The sequence below is a fragment of the Malaclemys terrapin genome, chromosome 2 (assembly GCF_027887155.1).
Source record: "Malaclemys terrapin pileata isolate rMalTer1 chromosome 2, rMalTer1.hap1, whole genome shotgun sequence".
NCBI classification, from domain to species: domain Eukaryota; kingdom Metazoa; phylum Chordata; order Testudines; family Emydidae; genus Malaclemys; species Malaclemys terrapin.
Window position 1 is genome coordinate 25,230,596 of NC_071506.1, and position 14,045 is coordinate 25,244,640.

At 41.5% G+C, this 14,045-nt stretch overlaps 1 long non-coding RNA gene across 5 annotated transcripts in view; it reads left to right on the forward strand.

Annotated features, from left to right (window-relative positions):
• The window catches only part of LOC128831131 (uncharacterized), a 40,498-nt gene extending 30,408 nt beyond the window's left edge, over positions 1 to 10,090 (forward strand). For 4 of the 5 annotated variants that reach the window (XR_008443764.1, XR_008443763.1, XR_008443761.1 and 1 more), the window contains 2 exons: positions 5,361 to 5,413; positions 6,162 to 8,274. This is a non-coding gene — a long non-coding RNA (uncharacterized LOC128831131). Of the gene's footprint in view, positions 1 to 5,360; positions 5,414 to 6,161; positions 8,275 to 9,531 lie in introns of those variants that run through there. The other variant, XR_008443762.1, reaches the window with a different exon arrangement.
• Positions 10,091 to 14,045: the final 3,955 nt, after the last annotated feature.

The window sequence follows — 14,045 nt, forward strand, 5'->3', positions numbered from 1 at the left end:
CACTAATGATCAGTGTTGCCAATTTACAGTGATTGATGGGCAGGCAGAGGGAGTTCAAAACCCAAAGAGAGCTCAAAACATGACTTATTTAATATATATTTTTTTACAATTCTTACGATTTTGGGACCAATCATAATTGGAGGTGTGGGGGGTCTGATTTATGATTCTTGAACTCTTGGGTTTGAATGTACATCATCACACAAATGTAGTTTATGCTGATGAAGAAAATAGTACCTGACATGGTCAGAAAGGGCAATTAAAGATAAGACTGCATGGCTCAGGCCTTTCACCAATAGGTGCCAGATCGTCAAGAGTTCAGCCTCCAACAACCCCCATTGGGAGCTGCTGAGTGTCACCGTTTTCTCCTCAAAGGCTATGAACAGTGGAATTAACACAAGTTACAAGTACCGCACAGCTCTTTCTAAGCCAGCGCATTTATTCTTAAGGTGAAAGCATTACACAGAAGACATATTAAAAGAAACTACACACATGCTAATAACTTTACCAGAAACAATCCCCCAATCCAGCAAGGGCTCTGGTAGGAGTCAGTCCTTCAAACCCCACCAAGGACTGGTCTTGTGGTGACAAATTCATAACAGCCTTAACTCAGAACTAGCACACCCATGAATAGGATAGTCTTTCTTTTATACAGGTTGGGCCTTTAATCTTCAGATTCCAGGAAGGGAATCAGCAGACAGTGGTTCCCTCCTCAAGGTGAAGGCTGGGTTTTTTTCTAAGGTAGGAATTTGCATTCTCCTCCTCCTAGGGATTCCCCCGGCAAACCACTTGATATGGTTTGTCCCAAAAGTCCATTCTTGCCTGGCACATTGTTCAGTATAGTCCTTGGAAGTTCATAACACTTCCCAAGGTTCACATCCCATTTCCCTCATAGGGAGATGTTACATACAGTCCTGGCCAATGATAATACATAAAACAATCATTTAATAGAAAGATCCTTAAACTTAATTCAATAAGGTCTCCCAAGGATGTTGCAGGAAATTGTCATATCTGTCACACAGAGTACTTCTGAAAATCTAACTTTTTCAATATGTTACCGATTGCGGCTTTTTTTTTTTTTTTTTTTTTTTTTTTTTTTTTTTTTTGCTTGGGGTGGTAGAAATGCTGGAGCCGGCCCTGGGTTTCAGGCCATTTTCTAGTGGATGAATGTCCATATCACAAAAATCACTATCAAAGTTGGTCCTGAGGTTTGCTCAGGACTACATGGGCAAATGTATACTATATATAAAATCCTATTTCACTAGAGAAAGTTATAGACCTTAAAGAAGAAAATCTTTGTGTATGAATGACTAATGGGGGAGTTTTATAAAATCTTTAGGGAAATTCAGATCCAAAATTCATGGTATTTTATCATAAAAATCCTACATCCTTGAATTTTTTCCCCAAATTGTTTATATTAAAGTCTAAGAAAGACTGGAGACTTAGTAGGAATTACAGCTCAATTTATTTTCCTGATTTGGATGACAAAATATTAATGAAGTGTTTTTGTAGCCACATTGGTCCCAGGATATTAGAGAGACAAGGTGAGTGAAGTAGTAGTTTTTGTTGAACCAACTTCTATTGGTGAAAGAGACAAGCTTTCAAGGTTATACAGACCTGAAGAAGTGCTCTGTGTAAGCTCAAAAGCTTGTCTCTCTCACCAACAGAAGTTGGTCCAATAAAAGATACTACCTCATCCACCTTGTCTCTCTAAAATATTAATGAAACATTTTAGTTAGTAAATGGAATATACAGTATTGTCTAATTTAGTGCTAAATTTGCCTCAGCAGCTGCTGGCCCAGAGAAGATCTGCAACTTCCATGGCCACATAGCTGTGGAGACAGCTATCTATTGCAAGGGCATGCAGGAGTTTCCACCTCAGAAGTTGCTTTAGCACTCCTTTCCATAGAGGACGATCTTCTTCCTAGGATTCAAAGCCATATGGGAATTACATTGGGGATGCATTGAACAGATGTCTTAAACTCAGTGTGTTCTTCCCGGGCTGACCGATCTCACAAAATCAAGGAAGAAATATTTTTAAAGACGGGTCCATCAAGTCAAAGGTTCCCCCAAAAAGAGAATGTTTGGAGGAGTGCTTAAGTATGTTCTAAAAGACAGGATGGAAGCCCTTTCTCTTCCTTGGTGATGGGAGATGGAAGAACCATTTCCCAACATGTCACCTCCAACTCCATCTAACTTATATAGATAACACGGTGAGTGGAGATGTCATCAGAACATGTGTGTTTAGGGACAGGGAAGTTAGTGGGGATGAAACAAGCTGAGGCTGGGGGTAGGGAGGTAGCAGTTGAGACATTATGTACATTTTTGATATTTCTTTATGCATGGGAATGTTGGGCTGCACCATTAAAATTGGCATTCTGTTTTGATTTTTAAATCTCAGTATCTCTACTCCACCCCATGAGGACTTGCAGGAAGAGAGGGTTGTAATCTGAGCTGTAGTAACTCCTGTTCTCCTCTTGATCCCATCAAGGGGAAACAAACCAACAGAGTAGCTCATGTGGCACATGTGTTCTCCCTTTCTGCCTAAGCAACTTACTGGAGTGCAAGTTTATTGTTTAACTTTCTTTCTCTAAACACCAAGCTGACCTATCTCCTACAGTCCTGCAGCCAATATGTGCAGCATTCTGCATCTTGGATGTCCTGGAAGGCTGCTGCTGAGACGGTAGGAGTGAGAGAGCTCCTTAATTGATACAAAACAAGTCTACTTCCGGCTACAAGGGCAAGCAAAGAATAGTCTAAGATGGTGTAACAGTTGGGTGCTTGTTGGCAGTGGTGCATAGTGGTTAGAGGGTGGTAGGGGAGCCTGGAACTTCCCATCTCCACTGGGCCCTGTTATGGTAGCCAAGCTCAGGCACCCAGGAGTACCTTAAAACCATCCTCTCTGGGCCACCTCCTACCCCTACACTCTCTAATTCAAGCTGTTCTAATCTGTAACCAAGGTAACACAGAACAAACATGGGGCCTTTAGTTTGTCTGGGCTCTAGCATGTCGGTTCCTCTCTTCTCAGAGGAGTGATTTCCATGTCCTTCCTCAGGTACTCCCTAGGCCAGGTCCTTCTCCCTGCCTGGTCAGCCCCCTTCTGAGCTGCCTGGCACCTTTAAGCCCCAACACCACCTGAAGCATGCTCTGCAGGGGAGACTGGGTGGGGTTGTCTGGGCCCAGAATTGTTCCTTAACCCTTTCACTCCCAGTACGGACTTTATATTCCCTATCACAAATGGTTATAGAACATCACATGGGAATCCCAAGACCATCTAGAGCAGGGGTCGGCAACGTTTGGCACGCGGCTCGCCAGGGTAAGCACCCTAGCAGGCCGGGCCAGTTTATTTACCTGCTGACGCAGCACGTTCGGCCAAGTGCAGCCCCCACTGGCCGCGGTTCACCGTCCCGGGCCAATGGGGGCGGCGGGAAGCGGCGCGGGCAAGGGATGTGCTGGCCACGGCTTCCCGCTGTCCCCATTGGCCCGGGACAGCGAACTGCGGCCAGTGGGGGCCGCGATTGGCTGAACCTGCCGCGTCAGCAGGTAAATAAACTGGCCCAGCCCGCTAGGGTGCTTACCCTGGCGAGCCGCGTGCCAAACGTTGCCGACTCCTGAACTAGAGCATGGCAGTTGGGTCTGTCTTACTTTGTTTGTTTTCATATTCACTGAATTTGGTTTTGATCCCAAACTCTGCAATTATCAAAATGATTGATGTGAACCCCACAGTAGTGTTCCAGATGGAAGGAGGTCAGATTTTTATCTGTTACCCTGAAGGATGCACATCAAGGCTGCCTAATGGCCTCAATTATTATTGGACTCCGTAGTAAGTGAGCCATTTGCTGGCATGGTTAGACAAAAAACAGATATTAAAAGGGTAAACAAAATGGGTCACAAAGCTCATGGTATTACACTTGGATGATATATTGTTATTAAAGGGATAGATGTCCCAGACCCAGCTACTTTCGAAGTTATTAATACATGTTGGCAATGTATCAGGATAGAAAACCTAATAGACAAAATCCAGTATTTTTGCCTTATCTAAAGTCAGTTACTCCACTATTTCCTACAGTAAACAAAGACTTAAAGGAAGTCCTAACAACCTAGGTTCAGAATGCATATGTACCCGCAGGCAGAGGGGATTCTCCAGTGGTAGACTCCCACTGCCCATATTGAAGAAGATATGTAGATTGTCAGCTTTCCAGGAGCCAATGCATCTCACTCCAGGAGAACGCCACAGCACAGATACTATATGGATCTGGGCCAGGCATAGTCTCTTCCCCGCTCTGTAAACTCCATGTCCAACTAAATCCATGACCCCAAATGGAAAAATTTACAGCGAAGTCTATGAACTCAACTTTGCAGTATTTGCCTTGTTCTGTAGCCCTCTCCCATTACTTCTGCAAGGATAGGCAAATCTGGCCCATAGTTAAACTAAATAAGGGCTTTAATAGCATAGTGAAATATATTCAGAATCCTATGGTGCAAAATATATTAGATTATTTCAAAGATAGGACCATCTGATTCTCTGGGGAAGAGCAAATGTAATTAAAATTATTTCTACTCCAAAAATTCACTTCTCATTACAAATATTGCCACTGAGTATTCCCAGTGCAATTTTTACTCAAAGTTAGAGAAAGAGTTATCAGTCTTCCTGAAACTGTATCTTGAATAAGATACTGTATGCATTGCCTTGAATAAAGGGGGATTGAAAATTAGATGTTAGATTGGGTCAGATGACTTTCAATCTTTCTCAAATTTATACACTCTGGGTGGTAAATCTTGATCAGTGCTAAGGCAGAGATGGAAAAATTTGATCACATGTGACTTTGGAGCCTAATTATAGGATTTTCAATCCTGTTATTAGACACTTGTGGAAAATACAAAATAGTCTCTCGGATGCAAAGCATTTTAGATACTAATGTGATGGGCACTATAGGAAATTCTCAGGATTGAAATGGGACTACAGAGTTGTACAGAATCATATAAATTAGAGTAAAGATTTATCGGGTCATCTTGTCCATTCTCTTTATTATGTATTCTCCATTGCTTTGCTTCACACATCTACAGCTGATTATTCTTTCATTTAAATTTGATTTAACATTAAAACTAAACTAGATAAATTGGATTCACAGGGGGTATCATATATCCTGATGTCAGGTATACATTTTTCATTGAGTTACAACCAATGGTAAAGTTTGTTCAGAAACAAACATGGGAATGCCTTCCACCATGGCAATGCATTCAGCTCTCTGAAAGTAATATAGTTTTACAAATGTATAATTTACTCCACACCAAGCATCTGGAGGATTTTTGTTTGGTTTTTGCGAGGTACTAGGAATAATCTTTTGACTTATTTAAAACAGACTGGAAAAAAGAGAGGTTGGAACAGACTGCACTGAGGCACAGGAAAAAAGCGGTAAGGCACTAATTATAGAACAGTTGAAGATACAAAACTATAATTGAAATAGTTAAAAATATTTTGCCTGTGTGTATTCTGGAAGTGCTTAAGGTAGTCAGTCAGACAGCTCACTTTAAAAAAATCTGTCACTTATAGCCAGGATTACATCGGACTTAGATTGCTGATGTGTAATTGAAAGGGAGGCTCTTCTCCATGTTATAAATACATTGCATGTCCATGCACACCAAAGCCCTGTAAAGTTTCTGGATGGTGGCTTCCAGAAGGCCTAAAGATGTTTGGCAATAAAAAATGAAACATTGATGTTTGGGTCTAGAGACCCCAATGAAAATTAGAAAAACTAGAGCCTCATTGTACAAGGCACTGTGTAGAGGAATAACAAGAGACAGTCCCTGCCCTGAAGAGTTTGCAATCTAAATCCACAGAAAATGGGGAGAGGGAGAAGATAAACAGAGACACACAGAGAGATGAAGTAACTTGCCCAAGGTCACACAGCAGTTCAGTGGCGGAACTGGGAATAGAATTCATGTTTCTGAGCACCCAGTCCATTACCCTAACCAGTAGATGACACTGCCTCTCAGGTCACCAACTATTCTAGCCTTGTGTGTCCTGAGTGATATCATGTGTGCACTAAACTGTGAGTAGGCAGTTTCTGTACCCTGCTATGCTAATGGTCCATGCTAATTGCAGTGAGTCAAAATTTATCCCCTTCTGATTATCTCTTTTCCCTCTTGCCTCCTCCTGGTAGCAACAGCACAAAGGAAGGGACATTCCATGGAAAGGAAAGCCGGCTACGGTAGCCATAGAAGTGTTTAAGGGCTCTACAGTTTCATTTTCTTCTTCCCTTCTTCCTTGAAGGAAGAGCGCAAATGTGAAGAATGCAGCAAGTGTCAGACTACAGCTACAATTCTTTAAAATATCCTACCCCCAGCAATGAGAACCACTCCCTGGACATAAGAATGGCCAGACTGGGTCAGACCATAGGTCCAGCCAGCCCAGTATCCTGTCTACTGACAGTGGCCAATGCCAGGTGCCCCAGAGGGAGTGAACCTAACAGGTAATGATCAAGTGATCTCTCTCCTGCCGTTCATCACCACCCTCTGACAAACAGAGGCTAGGGACACCATTCCTTACCCATCCTGGCTAATAGCCATTAATGGACTTAACCTCCATGAATTTATCCAGTTCTCTTTTAAACCCTGTTATAGTCCTAGCTTTCACAACCTCCTCAGGCAAGGAGTTCCACAAGTTGACCGTGTGCTGTGTGCAGAAGAACTCCCTTTTATTTGTTTTAAATCTGCTGCCCATTAATTTCATTGGTGGCCCCTAGTTCTTATATTATGGGAACAAGTAAATAACTTTTCCTTATTCACATTTCACCTCTATAGTCTCCTCTTTTCCAAGCTGAAAAGTCCTAGCCTCTTTAATCTCTCCTCATATGGGACCCATTCCAAACCCCTAATAATTTTAGTTGCCCTTCTCTGAACCTTTTCTAATGCCAGTATATCTTTTTTGAGATGAGGAGGCCACATCTTTACGGAGTATTCAAGATGTGGGCATACCATGGATTTATATAAGGGCAATAAGATATTCTCCATCTTATTCTCTATCCCCTTTTTAATGATTCCTAACATCCTGTTTGCTTTTTTGACTGCCGCTGCACACTGCGTGGATGTCTTCAGAGAACTATCTGGAATGACTCCAAGATCTTTTTCCTGATTAGTTGTAGCTAAATTAGCCCCCATCATACTGTATGTAGAATTGGGGTTATTTTTCCCAATGTGCATTACTTTACATTTATCCACATTAAAGTTCATTTGCCATTTTGTTGCCCAATCACTTAGTTTTGGGAGATCTTTTTGAAGTTCTTCACAGTGTGCTTTGGTCTTAACTATCTTGAGCAGTTTAGTATCATCTGCAAACTTTGCCACCTCACTTTTTACCCCTTCCTCCAGATCATTTATGAATAAGTTGAATAAGATTGGTCCTAGGACTGACCCTTGGGGAACCCACTAGTTACCCCTCTCCATTCTGAAAATTTACCATTTATTCCTACCCTTTGTTCTCTGTCTTTTAACCAGTTCTCAATCCATGAAAGGATCTTCCCTCTTATCCCATGACATCTTGGTTTACGTAAGAGCCTCTGATGAGGGACCTTGTCAAAGGCTTTCTGGAAATCTAAGTACACTATGTCCACTGGATCCCCCTTGTCCATATGTTTGTTGACCCCTTCAAAGAAATTTAATAAAAATAGAGAAATTAAAAAAGGCTTTCTGGAAATCTAAGTACACTATGTCCACTGGGTCCCCCTTGTTCACATGTTTGTTGACCCCTTCAAAGAAATCTAATAGATTAGTAAGACATGATTTCCCTTTATAGAAACCATGTTGGCTTTTGTCCAACAATTTATGTTCTTCTATGTGCCTGACAATTTTATTCTTTACAATTGTTTCAACTAATTTGCCCGGTACTGACGTTAGACTGTAATTGCTGGGATCACCTTTAGAGCCCTTTTTAAATATTGGCGTTACATTAGCTATTTTCCAGTCATTGGGTACAGAAGCTGATTTAAAGGACAGGTTACAAACCATAGTTAGTAGTTCCGCAATTTCACATTTGAATTCTTTCATCTGACGAAGTGGGTATTCACCCACAAAAGCTTATGCTCCAATACAGCTGTTAGTTTATAAGGTGCCACAGGACTCTTTGTCGCTTTTTACAGATCCACACTAACACGGCTATCCCTCTGATACTTCAGAAGTCTTGGGTGAATGTCATCTGATCCCAAGTATCAGGGGGTAGCCATGTTAGTCTGTATCTACAAAACCAACAAGGAGTCTGGTGGCACGTTAAAGACTAACAGATTTATTTGGGCATAAGCTTTCGTGGGTAAAAACCTCACTTCTTCAGATGCATAGAGTGAAAGTTACAGATGCAGGCATTCTATACTGACACCACTCTCCATGTGTCAGTATAGAATGCCTGCATCTGTAACTTTCACTCTATGCATCTGAAGAAGTGAGGTTTTTACCCACAAAAGCTTATGCCCAAATAAATCTGTTAGTCTTTAAGGTGCCACCAGACTCGTTGTTGTTGTTGTTGATCTGGTCCCAGTGACTTGTTACTGTTAAGTTTATTATTTAAATCCAAAACCTCCTCTAGTGACACCTCAATCTGTGACAATTCCTCAGATTTGTCATCTACAAAAGCCAGCTCAGGTTTGGGAATCTCCCTAACATCCTCAGCCATGAAGACTGAAGCAAAGAATTCATTTAGTTTCTCGGCAATGACTTTATCGTCTTTAAGTGCTCCTTTTGTATCTCAATTGCCCAGGGGCCCCACTGGTAGTTTAGCAGGTTTCCTGCTTCTGATGTACTTAAAAAACATTTTATTACCTTTTGAATTTTTGGCTAGCTGTTCTTCAAACTCCTTTTTGGCTTTTCTTACTACATTTTTACACTTAATTTGGCAGTGTTTATGCTCTTTTCTATTTACCTCACTAGGATTTGACTTCCATTTTTTAAAAGATGCCTTTTAATCTCCCACTGCTCCTTTTACATGGCTGTTAAGCCACAGTGTCTCTTTTTTAGTTCTTTTACTGTGTTTTTTAATTTGGGGTATACGTTTAAGTTGGGCCTCTATTATGGTGTCTTTGAAAAATGTACACGCAGTTTGCAGGGATTTCACTCTAGTCACTATCTTTTAATTTCTGTTTAACTAACCCCCTCATTTTTGCATAGTTCCCCTTTCTGAAGTTAAATGCCACAGTGTTGGGCTGTTGAAGTGTTCTTCCCACCACAGGAATGTTAAAAGTTATTATATTATGGTCACTTTTTCCAAGCAGTCCTGTTATAGTTACCTCTTGGAGCAGATCCTGCGCTTCACTCAGGACTAAATCGAGAATTGCCTCTCCCCTTGTGGGTTCCTGTACCAGCTGCTCCATAGGATATCTCCATTAATTTAATTTAAGAAGCAGTCATTTCAAGTATCGAGAAATTTTGTCTCTGCATTTCGTCCTGAGGTGACATGTTCTCAGTCAATATGGGGATAAATCCCCACAGAGGGACAGAGGGATAGGAAGTAAATGTGGCCTCAATTCTGCATGCTCTTGTCTGCAGAGACTGATGGTCCCTCTACACACAGCAGCTTGCAGGATCCAGATCCATGGTATCTCACATTGCTGTATATAAGTGTTCCATTTATAATGGCTGTCACTGTACATGCAAATTGGAAAATACCCCAGCAGTTCCATAGCACGTGGTGGAAGAAGTTCACCTTGACTCCCTTGAAAAGCTGCAAGAGCAGACTTTGTGCAACAGGCGCTGCAGAAGAAAGTTGAGGGGATAAAGCCGGGTGGAGAAATGGTCTGTATATTTAGGAGTGTAGTCACCTCAATCTGTGATGTTCCCTATACACAGATCCTCACATAATGTAATCCATGATCCTGAATGCAATAGATGGTGCAGTTAAGGTTCCCTTTAGGACAGTGGTTCTTAACCTTTACTGCAGCAAGTACTCCTTTGGTTCCCAAAATATGTTCTCACACCCCTTATCAAAAATCAAAATATGTTCTCGTACCCCTTAAATCTAGATATATTTTTGTTTGTATATTACAGTAATCGTTAAAAATGTATAATGTTAATAAATACATAGGTTTGAGGAAACAAAGTAGTTGTACTTACGTGCCTGTGCTTACTTTGTGTTTTTGATGATTTACCTTCTAAAAAAATCTGGCATGTCTCACACCCCCAGAAAGGGCATCTCGCACCCCCAGGGAGTGCGTGCATCCCAGGTTAAGAACCACTGCTTTAGGCAGTTCACATAGGATGAAATTCCCCCTGAGGAGAGGGTCAGTACAAACCCTCTGCAGTGTTTATATCCTCTTTTGAGGGCTTAAGTAGTTGTACAGCCCTTGTGGGGGCTCCTCTGCACAAAGGTGAATTTCATATTACAGCATATATCCCAATTTGTGAGATGGCTTATGATGTTTTCCCCACACTTGGCCTGTACTACTTTATCTTTCTGGTGCTGCATATGGTATTGGGCGATCAGACAATGAATCCTACTGTAATACATACAGACAAATAGGCAACGTTAAAGTTGCGGTGGGAAGCTTAATTCTAAATTTCCCAATTTTTGTTGGCAATTAAAATCTCCGCTTTAAAGATATATTATTATGGATTTTGGAGTAACCAATGCTGAAATATAAAATGGTTTATAACAAAAAAATGTAGAAGAGTCTTAAGAATTCACTCAGAGTACAGACAGCAGCAGAAGAGGAGGAGCAATTCTGTGCAAAAAAGAAAAATGAGGCAGTCTTATGGGAGAATGAACTGAAGGAGGCAGATGGTAATTAGGTATCAGTAGGTTCTCCTAAAAAGCAGATGGGTTCTGGGCACAATTAAGATATCTCTTTTAGAAGGCTGTTTTTGGAGGTGTAGAGAAAGGGAGTCAGAAGCAACAAAGCCTAACAAAGCCCAAATGGGTAGACACAATATTCTCTCTTCCCTCTTCCTCCCCAATGTTCGGAAAAAAAGAAAAAAGGGAAGCAAGGAAAAAAAGTTGGATTCTGAATCTACGGTTCACTAACTTACATAAAAACTAAAAATCCACCCAGCCTTCTATCACACAGGCTTGCAAGGGCGTTGTGCTGGGATCTGGAGGGGAAAGAGGAGTGCAAAAAAAAGTGAAAACAATCATTGTACTGTATGTTCTTGCAGTTTGTTAAAAATAAGAAGCTCTTTGTGGCCATATATAAAAAGAAAAAGTACAGTGGAAGCCTGAAAAGGCAGAGCTTTCAGATGTATTATGGGTATATGTCAGACACATCCAGTTAAATAGTTTTTGTAAACTATAATGATACTATTGCCTTTTGTCTTGTAGAAATATTAATGCCAAAGCACTTGGTCTCAGGACAGCTCTGATGTTTTCTAAGGCGCTGCTTTCAACCACTGAGGGCCTTCTCAGTAGCACCTAAAGAACCTCAGAGGGAGTAAGGGCTTGATCTTAAAGTCCATTAATTATAACTGCAAAGCTTCCATTGACTTTAATAAGAACCTAAGAGAACATAAAAACGGCCATACTGGGTCAGACCAAAGGTCCGTCTAGCCCAGTATCTTGTCTTCCAATAGTGGCCAGTGCCAGGTGCCCAAGAGGGAATGAACAGAACAGGTAATCAAGTGATCCATTCCCTGTCGCCCATTCCCAGCTTCTGGCAAACAGAGCCTAGAACACCATCCCTGCCCATCCTGGCTAATAGCCATGGATGGACCTATCCTCCATGAATTTATCTAGGTTTTTTTTAACCCTGTTATAATCTTGGCCTTCACAACGTCCTCTGGCAAAGAGTTCCACAGGTTGACTGTGCGTTGTGTGAAAAAATATTTCCTTTTGTTTGTTTTAAATCTGCTGCCTATTAATTTCAGTTGGTGACCCCTAGTTCTTGTTATGAAAAGGATTAAATAATTCTTCCTTATTTACTTTCTCCACACCAGTAATGATTTAATAGACCTCAATCATATCGCCCCTTAGTTGTCTCTTTTCAAAGCTGAAAAATCCCAGTTTTATTAATCTCTCCTCATACGGAAGCCGTTCCATACCCCTAATCATTTTTGTTGCCCTTTTCTGAACCTTTTCCAATTCCATTATATCTTTTTTGAGATGGGACGACCGCATCTGCACACAGTATTCAAGATGTGGGCGTACCATGGATTTGTACAGAAGCAATATATTTATTTTCTTATCTATCCCTTTCTGAATGATCCCCAACATTCTGTTTGCTTTTTTGACTGCCGCTCCACATTGAGTGGATGTTTTCAGAGAACTAGCCACAATGACGCCAAGATTTATTTCTTGAGTGGTAACAGCTAATTTAGACCCCATCATTTCATATAGTTGGGATTATAATGGGGGGCCTCATTGTAAAAACAAGCTCAGAGACAGTCCCTGCCCCAGAGAACTCACCATCTAAGGGTACACTGTAATCGGAGTTGTGATTGCAGCCCATGTTGGTACTCCCATGCTAGCTTTAATCTACCTATCTCGCTAAAAATAGCCATGAAGATGTGATGGCCGGAGCTGTATAAACCCTCCCAGAAGCCTGGGTATATTCTGCACCACACCAGGGACCATGCCACCTTATTTTCATTGCTATTTTTAGCTGGATTACGGCTACAGTGGGTATGCCTACCCGAGCTGCAATCACACATCTGAGTGCAGGTAGACATATCCTAAGATTTAGGCAATCCAGGACAGGTAGATAAATGAGGGGAAGGATAAGGTATAGAGGTAACGCTGTTGCCTTGTTGTCAAGAAGGAAACTATATCTAGCTCTATCCACATCTTGGATGAAACTGTGCTTACATATAATAATTTACATATGTCAGTTACTCTGGTCAAAGTGTACTACTCATCTTAGTATTTCGACTTCTAGCATTTGTATACAAGCACTTATAAAATTTGTCAACATGTAGTTGTCTGCCTTGATGAGATGTAAATGAATGGGACTCTTTTTTGTTTGACTATTTCTCTTCATTTCCTACCTGTACTTTATCAACTTCTATCCTCTTCTCTTTACTAGGATATAGAGTATCCTCTTTAATAAATCGTCCCCTAAGGGATGTCTCTGTCTGCACCGTCAGCTTTTCCCCAGCCCTTTGTTTAAAAACTCCTCTATGACCTTTTTAATTTTACAACAAGCCTGGTTCTATTTTGGTTTAGGTGGAGCCAATCTTGCCTGTATAGGCTCTTTCTTTCCCAAAAGGGTCCCCAGTTCCTAAGAAACCTAAATCCCTCCTCCCAACACCATCATCTCATCCATGCATTGAGCCCCTGCAGTTCTGCTCGTCTAACTGGTATCCAACAGGTCTGACAGCTATGGGACTGCACCATCAGTCACATGTCTGTGAGGCAGCCGGACGGTATGGGGTGCTTAATGGCTCCTGTAAGCTGCTGAGTACCTAAAGTCCCATTGAAATCAACAAGTGCCACAGAGGGTCGTTCTCAAGCAAGGCCTAGGTGTGTTTGCACATCTACCCTGGGCCCAGCCATGGTTTTCACACCACACACATAAACTGATTTAAGGCGCATTTATGTGCTGGGCCTCAGTTGGGTCTCAGAAGAAGCTGACTGCAGCATGTGTGGACATACCTGACCTAGTTTAATCAAGTTCATGTACTGATTGCAATGAAGTCACAGCAGTACAGGCTTCAGCACAGGCTGTACAAATCCACTGGGACAATAGGTAATTACTCAAAGAGCTAGACCTCGTTGAAGTCTGTGCTGTGCAGCTTCATAGCTATCAATGCGTGGGCCAGCTAGATTAAAGCGGGCTGAAGTATGTCTACACGTGCTGCAATCACACCCTGACTGCAGTTGAGACAGACCCTTGCATTGTCATATGGAGAAACGGGAGGAAACGTAACATATTAGTTCTCTAAACAAAAGGGATTAGGAACCCCAAGTTCTGATTAACTACTCCTGAATCCTCACTCAGTAGAATCTCCGCTCAGGAGTTTAATGCCAACTCACTTGAAATAGACAAGGCTAGCAAGTTCTCCATTAGTTCTAGTAGGAATCCTCTGCAGTGCTGGTTTTTCATTGATAGGTAGCATTTAATGTTGCTGGATTCATA